Raw genomic sequence first — 8,092 nt, forward strand, 5'->3', positions numbered from 1 at the left:
ACTGGCATGATATATCTCTAGGACGATATTTTTTGGAATTTCCTTTGTAACTGTTTTTTGTACGACTTGTAGATTTTATAGGTCGAAATTCCTGAGGAATCATGATATAAATTAATACATGATAAAAATTACGACCAAAACTTCCTTCAAATAGTAAAAAGTCTAATTAGAAGTGGGTAAGACAATATATTTAAGGACGAGGATCGAACCCATGACTTTCCGACCGTTTAATAGTAGTCGTTTTAACAAAGTGAATTTTGGCGTGCTTTTTAAATGCAACACACGAGATACACATTATCTCGTGTGTTGCATTTAAAAAGCAAGCGTTTAAATTAATGACGATTTGCTAAATCCTATGCGTCTACTTCACACGAAAGAAAAAACTCTAATTTTGTTTTATTTATGACCCGTGAACTTTATGATTTCTTGGATTTGTTCTTTACTTGATGCAATTGATCTCGACCTCTATGTCAACACAATTTAGCATTAATCTAGAAATAGATGATACAACAAATAACACTATTTTCACAATCATAATTCAAACTAATATTATAAATGAAAAAGTATGTCTGTCTGTCTGTCTGGTTATCTTTTCACGGCCAAACCACTGAAATGATTTGGATGAAATTTGTTATAGAAATAAATTGGTTCATGAAGCAGGACATATGCTACTTTTTATCCCGGAAAAACTCCCGCGGGATTTGTAAAAAAACAGATTTTTAAACAAACGGAGTCGCGGGCGTCCGCTAGTATCAAATATTACGATGAAGCAGGAAAAGTACAATATTTATTTAAAAAGCTCCTTCTGGAAAGGGTATGACAATTGGGTTCATCATTGGGTAACAAATTTTATATCTGTTTGGATTGGAAATGTTGAGTCCTCGGCTTCGGAGCTATTAAGCTTTTGTTATTCTAACAACTTACTGCATTTTTAGCATTATAATCAGGAATATCAAAGGGAATCAAGTAAATATCATTCTCATTAACGACGTCCGTCAAACTTTGCGACTTCGGTTTCGTAATCTGACGCGGCGTGCTTGCGTTGGACTGGACGGTGATGGCTGAGCGATTGCAGAACGGCCCAGCCTTGGTTCTGTACACATTAATGCGTTAGATGTTAACGATGAAGAGCCTTTCCCTAACAGGTTAGATGTACTATAGTCTCAACTGTATATAATTGCCTCTTGGTCCCAATGTTAACCTGTTTGATCAAAACGTGACATCATAGGTTCTAGCTATGTGTTGGAAACCATTGATGACCTTTTCTTTCTTCTAAGATATTCTCAGCACGGAGTTAGGAAGCTGGAGGTGTTACTCCCCCGTGACTCGGAGAAAACATTAAGCCGCCAGTCCCGGACATTATTATTTTATCTGGGCCTGTAGCTATTCACGCTGCTCCATTTGGGTTGACGGGCTTAGATTGATAATGTTAAATGGTCTAATGGTCTAATGGTGACTATTAGGGCCTCTAGTCATGTGGGACGTCAATTCTCTTTCTACAAACGCTAACGCTTTGAAAATTAGAATAATGTATGGGGTTGATCGGATCGATAGCTTGATCACGTGATATGTCGATACCGATTGTCATTCTCACACACTATTTCATTTTCGAAGCGTTTGCGATCGTAGAAAGAGAATCGACGTCCCACGTGACTAGAGGCCTTGATAGTCACCATTAGACCAATGAACATTATCAATCTAAGCCCGTCAACCCAAATGATACAGCGTGAACTGATGATGCGTCTATTCCATATCCCCTATTCTATGAATAATCTTAGGTTATTATTTTTCTTTCTACCATAAAATTCTTAGTAATTATCTGGAGAGCAAGTAAAGCCGTCGGTCGCGGATATCATAATTAATGTTAGTGATCGTAAAAAATATATCATTTCCTATGTATGCAAGATTTTGTAAGCAACTGTTAGTTACTAACAGCTTTAGTAACCCCCGCTGTTTCACCTGTTTATGGCATCCATAGATCGATCCATCCATCATACATAGACAAGTGCGTCGATAGATGCGCATAGATTTTTATTTTTACGGTAGGTAAAATCCGTTCGATGCGACCAGTACTAAGCGGATCAGTGGACGCATTTGTATGACTTTCTATACAAAGAATACTAAAATCCGTTTGATGCGATGCGTCCGATTTGTACGATGCGGATTTGTGGACGCCTGCCATTAGTCTCCGGTTCAATGGGAATACGGGGATAAAATACAGCCTTATGTTACTCATTGATTTACTCAGCATTTGCAACAGTGCAAGAATTTTTAAAATCGGTCCAGTACTTTCGGACAACATAAGACATTTAAGTAGAAGTGTTTAGACAATTCTACTCATTCAAATTTAGCCAAACGATTGTGCACGAGCAGTAAGACCGACAATAGTTCAATAGAGTTCATAGAGGCTTTGAAGATGCAAGAGATTTCGTACAAAAAATGTAGGCACATCACAACAATGCATTGCCAAAATTGCACATTGTAGAAATATGTAGGTCATGTTGCGATGCGAAGGACACGTCTTTCTCGTATTCAAATTCAAAACTTCAATTAAGCACCGCCCATAGATTGTCATCACTCTATGTCTCTATGATAGCCATCTATCACAATCAAATATTATGCAATATGTTATGCTGTGGTCCAAACATTGATAGTTACAAACAAAAAACCTTTCATTTTTGTCTATAGAATTAGAAAAGTCATTATATTTAGTAGTTTTGGAATAGAAAGTATCTTATTACCACTCCATGAGTGAATAAGCATCTTCTAGACAAGCCCTTATGAGTCCTTTCTGAGACTACATTGACTCGTACTATAGGAGATCCTGCTCAAACGCAAGCCTATCTAGAATTAAACAGTTTTGTAGAATAATATTTACACTGGGAATTTAATCTAACGGTTTTTATAAGTTTGTTACTCTAAACTTTAGTCAAATGAACTTATATATAATACCTTTCGCTGGATGCAGGCGGCTCAGGATCGTTATGTTTGGAAGTCCCTACAAAAGGCCTATGTCCCGCAGTGGAAGTCCATCGGCTGATATGATGATGATGATGATACCTTTCATAGCATTCCGACTCAGGGTAGGAGATGTCTTTGGGTTTTAAAATAATTTCTATGCTCTTCTTGGATCTAGAACAATTATCAAAATTTATATAGATATACATACAGTAACACCATTATAGATGATAGATTAAGGAATATTATATTTCTATCAGCCGATAGTTCGGTTCTTGAGTTTGAGACCAGTTCCAGATGAACTATTAGATCGAAAATATATACGGTCAAATTGAGAAACCTCCTCCTTTTTTTGAAGTCGGTTAAAAAGATCCAGATGGCCATGAAATAAACGCAAATCTTGCAGAAAATACAACAAATATTCAGCGTTTGCTGTGCTAATCCAACGTCTGCATTTTTGCATTAGATAACTTTTCGTTATCAATGAGCAATGAAAAAGCATCTAGTTTGAAGTATCTGTCTGTGATTTTAAAATAATTGTGATTTTTCAAGCGCTTACGATACTAAAACACAATCGAGTTTTTTTAAAACTTTGTCTGTCTGTCTGTTTGTCCGGGCTAATCTTCGGAACGGCTTTACCAAGTTTACTGGGACTTTCACTAGAAGATAGAGGAAGTTACTGAGCAAAATGTAGGCTACTTTTTATTCCGAAATAAATCCATGGTACGTGTATGGTATCCACGGGATTTGTGAAAATTTTAATTTCATGATAAAATCGCGGGTTTTCGCTTATATTAATTAGTATCTAACCTTTTAAGATAGGTACTTACTTCATGATAATGTCGCCTTTTTCTTTGGCACTGAAATAATTCCTCCGTTTCTTCCACGGGCTGAAATATTTTCAAGGCGTTTTATGGCTGTAGACGAGCGTGAGTTGAATATATCTCTCCTAAAACTGTTACAGTAGAACTACTAAAATATATGAACAATTCCACTATAGGTACGTGTCTACTGTTTATATCTGCATTGCTGGTGAAAATACATCCAATAATACTAATCGACAATACATACAGCCGATCTTAGAACCTCGTGTATTGGATAGAAGCAGGCGTTGCTTTGCGGAAGTTCATTATGAATATATATGCAATTGCACGTTGTAGAGTCAACATCTCCTGAGGGTGCTCCGGTTTCGGCGTGAAACGTACGTAGAGAGTATTTTATCGGATCTGGGTGACGTCGCATGGGTTCGTGGGCTTTTCGCGGATGATAGCAAAATAAATAAATTACTATATATCCTCGTATAATGTCGTGTATAACACAGCTACTGATTTGCCAACCAACCATTGTATACCAAATTATCACTGAAAATTACGAGTAAGTATGTATGAGTGTATGTTTTGACGGCCTCCGTGGCGCAGTGGTATGCGCGGTGGATTTACAAGACGGAGGTCCTGGGTTCGATCCCCGGCTGGGCAGACTGAGATTTTCTTAATTTGTCCAGGTCTGGCTGGTGGGAGGCTTCGGCCGTGGCTAGTTACCACCCTACCGGCAAAGACGTACCGCCAAGCGATTTAGCGTTCCGGTACGAGGCCGTGTAGAAACCGAAAGGGGTGTGGATTTTCATCCTCCTCCTAACAAGTTAGCCCGCTTCCATCTTAGACTGCATCGTCACTTACCATCAGGTGAGATTGTAGTCAAGGGCTAACTTGTAAAGAATAAAAAAAAACCTACCTATTTATTTAACGTATAAAATAATAAAAGAAATTAGGTATTAATATGACTAAGAATGTTGTATTTATATTAAGAGAACGCATCTTCCATGTTAGTAAATAGTATCCATCTAACATGCTCTTTTCAGTTTTTTCTAGTTTTATATTAGGACAAACACAAAATGGTACCATAGAGTAGATATAACGACGTAGGTCCTTGTTCAATCTATCTCTGTCCTAAACTATAAAATAGTTCAGTGGTTTAGGGTTTAAGCGTTAGAATGTAAAACACAGACAATGTATTTATAACATTAATATTGATTATAATACGAAAAGATTTCTTTTTCTTTCTTACCTTTTAACTCTTTTATATTTCGTTGATGCTGGTTGTTCGCACTGCTCGCTAAAATAATAGTAAGATGTTATTATAAATACAGAAGAACTTGATTTATACATCTCATCGCCTAATGGTTTAATCTAGTCAAATAAGACTTTGAAGGTTATAATCATTCCCATAGAGCTAAAATTTGGTATGAATGTTCAGAATACTATTATAAATGAATTGTGCTTAGTGCAAAGAGACCATCAATCCCCCTTGTGCAAAAAAAAATATTGATGGTGAAAATTTACAAAAATGCGTTTTTCGCGATCCGATGCGAGGTCTCATCATCATCATTATCAACTCACATTTGACTCATTGCTGAGCTTGAGTCTCCTCTCAGAATGAGGGGGAGACCAATAGTCCACCATGCCGACACAATGCGGATTGGCACACGCAGAGAATTGAGAAAATTCTCTGGTATGCACGATTCCTGACGATATTTTCTTTCATCGTTTAAGACACGTCATGTTTAATTTCTTAAAATGTACAAAACTGAAAAGTTGAAGGTTCATGCCCCAGACCGGATTCGAAGCCACACCCTCCGGAATCGGAGGCAAAGGTCATATCCACTGGGCTATCACGGCTCATGTAAATACTCTTATTTATAAAAATTCGAGTAAATAAAGTTTGACGAACCACTTTGTAGGATCTGTCTCTGCAGAAGTTTGATTCAAAACATGCTTGCTACGCTCAACTTGACTTGCCTGTAGAAACTCATCATATTTCTCATCCAGCCACGCTGCAAAACCTTTCAATTGCGCGTTGTTCATGTTGCTAGACGAATCGCGCGTGTTTATAAATGGTTTGTGTTCCTACAAAAATAAAAATATATAATTGAGAAAGCCAAAAATAATTTAAGAGCGCGCAGCGCGTCGGTACGATATGGAAATTCGAAGCGCAAACAAGACGCCGAATAATGACTTTCACGTGAGTGGAAAGCACGGAGCGATTGACGCGCGACGCAAATTTTATGACGTGAGCGCCAAAACCATTTTTACCTAATTGCAAGTAAATTAAACAACATAACGAAAAACAAAATGGCCATGTTCAAGATATATACCTAATTTTCTATACAAAACTGAGATTGAAAGTAAAATGTGAACAAAACAAGTATTTTTCAAAAAAATAAACTATCTAGAAAAGTTTTACAAATTGTGTATTTTGTATGGTCATAACGAAGCTAACACTTTGAAATATGATTTACCCAAATATAAGGCTCCTAACTTTTCCAGAATCTGAGATCCAGAACCATTTGTAACCACCAAATTACATATTGCACACTCTTAATTACTACTACAATACTACACCTCGCGGTTTCACCAGTGTAGTGATAAAATTTCTGTTTTCATAAGAATTCGTGGATAAAAAACAGTCTATAAAACTCAGAAATAACGTGGCATTCTAGTGGTAAAAGATATCACCCCTATAACACACTTATTTCACGAGATCTGGAAGAGATGAGAGAGAGAAATATCTTACCTGTGTGTACCACCTAAAGGCCTTCTTAAAATAGTTCGGCTTTTCTTTTTCACTTCTTTGCCACCCACGAAATGGTTGCTAAAGCAGAAAATTAAATTAATTATTCATGTCAACATCTTTAATCCAATAACCTAATCTTTTGTCCTGACCAGGGTCACCAACACTGGACCTGATTCTTCGCAGCCAAACTAGCTAACTGTGGAACCAATTAGGAAGTATATAATATGACAATGTAGAGAAACCTGTGTGCCTAGTGGGAATTTTCAATATTTTTATACTGTTACTATCACGTTGACGTTTACGCAAATTTATATGAAATTGAAACGGTTATGCAGTAGTGCCACTAGATGGCGCTGTTTCAATTCCTTAAAAATTCGCGTTTACGTTACGTGACAGTAACAGTATCAAACTGCCACTAGGCCCTCAGATCTAATAAATGAAAATTCCGTGTCTCGGTGTTTGTGGTCGCAATCCTCCGAAACAGCTCGACTGATTTTGATGATTTTTTATATATTTAATATAATAGTGTATAAATTGTTTTAAACTCGCCGACGAGTCTGCTATCTAAATCTAAATATACACACAAAAGCGAAAGGTTACGGAATATCGAAAACCTCTTGCCGTGCGAAGATGAAATTTGGCAAGGAGGTAGTTTATAGTTAGTAAACGTCCGTTAAGTAAGTATTTTGCGACAGGGCCGGATTAAGGAGGTCTTAAGGTGGAGCCGCTACTAATACAAAGCACGAAGTACGTACAATTTGAGAGTAATATACATATGGCTGTCCAAAACTTTGGTACCACGCCGATTTCATCTCGTTTGCCCACGCGATGTACGGAAAATGATCACATTCACACTCATTAGATGATGTAGACATGTCCGAGACTATGGTGCGCTTATTCTTTACAATTTTGCAGAAAATTTAATAGCTCTTTCACATTTTGTAATTTGACCAAAATCTGACCCAAACATGTCAATGATTTGCGTGTGTCCTTTGACACCTCTATGTATCTAAGCGTTTGTCAAACAGTGACATTATTTGTCATATCCGTGTTCACAGATAGTGATACAAAATCTGGCCCGGTGAGAGTTGAGTTGAAATGTATTGTGAGAACGAAATACCTACAGCCTCAAAATTTTGCAAATTAGAAGTATAGAATATATTCAATCTATCTATATACATATAAAAATGAATTGCTGTTCGTTAGTCTCGCTAAAACTCGAGAACGGCTAAACGGATTTATCTTATCTTGGTCTTGAAATGTTCGTGGAGGTATAGGGAAGGTTTAAAAGGTAAGAAAAATTAGAATGATTGCCGGGAAAACCATAAAAATAAACCTTTTCTATTTGCCATACAAACGTTTAAGAGTCAATTATAGATCTTAGGGGTAGGGGTAGGGTAGGGGAAGGGTAGTGGTAGGGTAGGGATAGGGAAGAATTGCACATACGTCAAAACGAAGCTTGACGGGTTCGCTAGTATATAATATATATTTAATATATTCTTTCTATTTTATATATTCTTTATATTTTATACATTACATATATTCGAATATTATATCTAAAACA

The sequence above is a fragment of the Bicyclus anynana genome, chromosome 4, assembly GCF_947172395.1.
Source record: "Bicyclus anynana chromosome 4, ilBicAnyn1.1, whole genome shotgun sequence".
Lineage (NCBI taxonomy): Eukaryota > Metazoa > Arthropoda > Insecta > Lepidoptera > Nymphalidae > Bicyclus > Bicyclus anynana.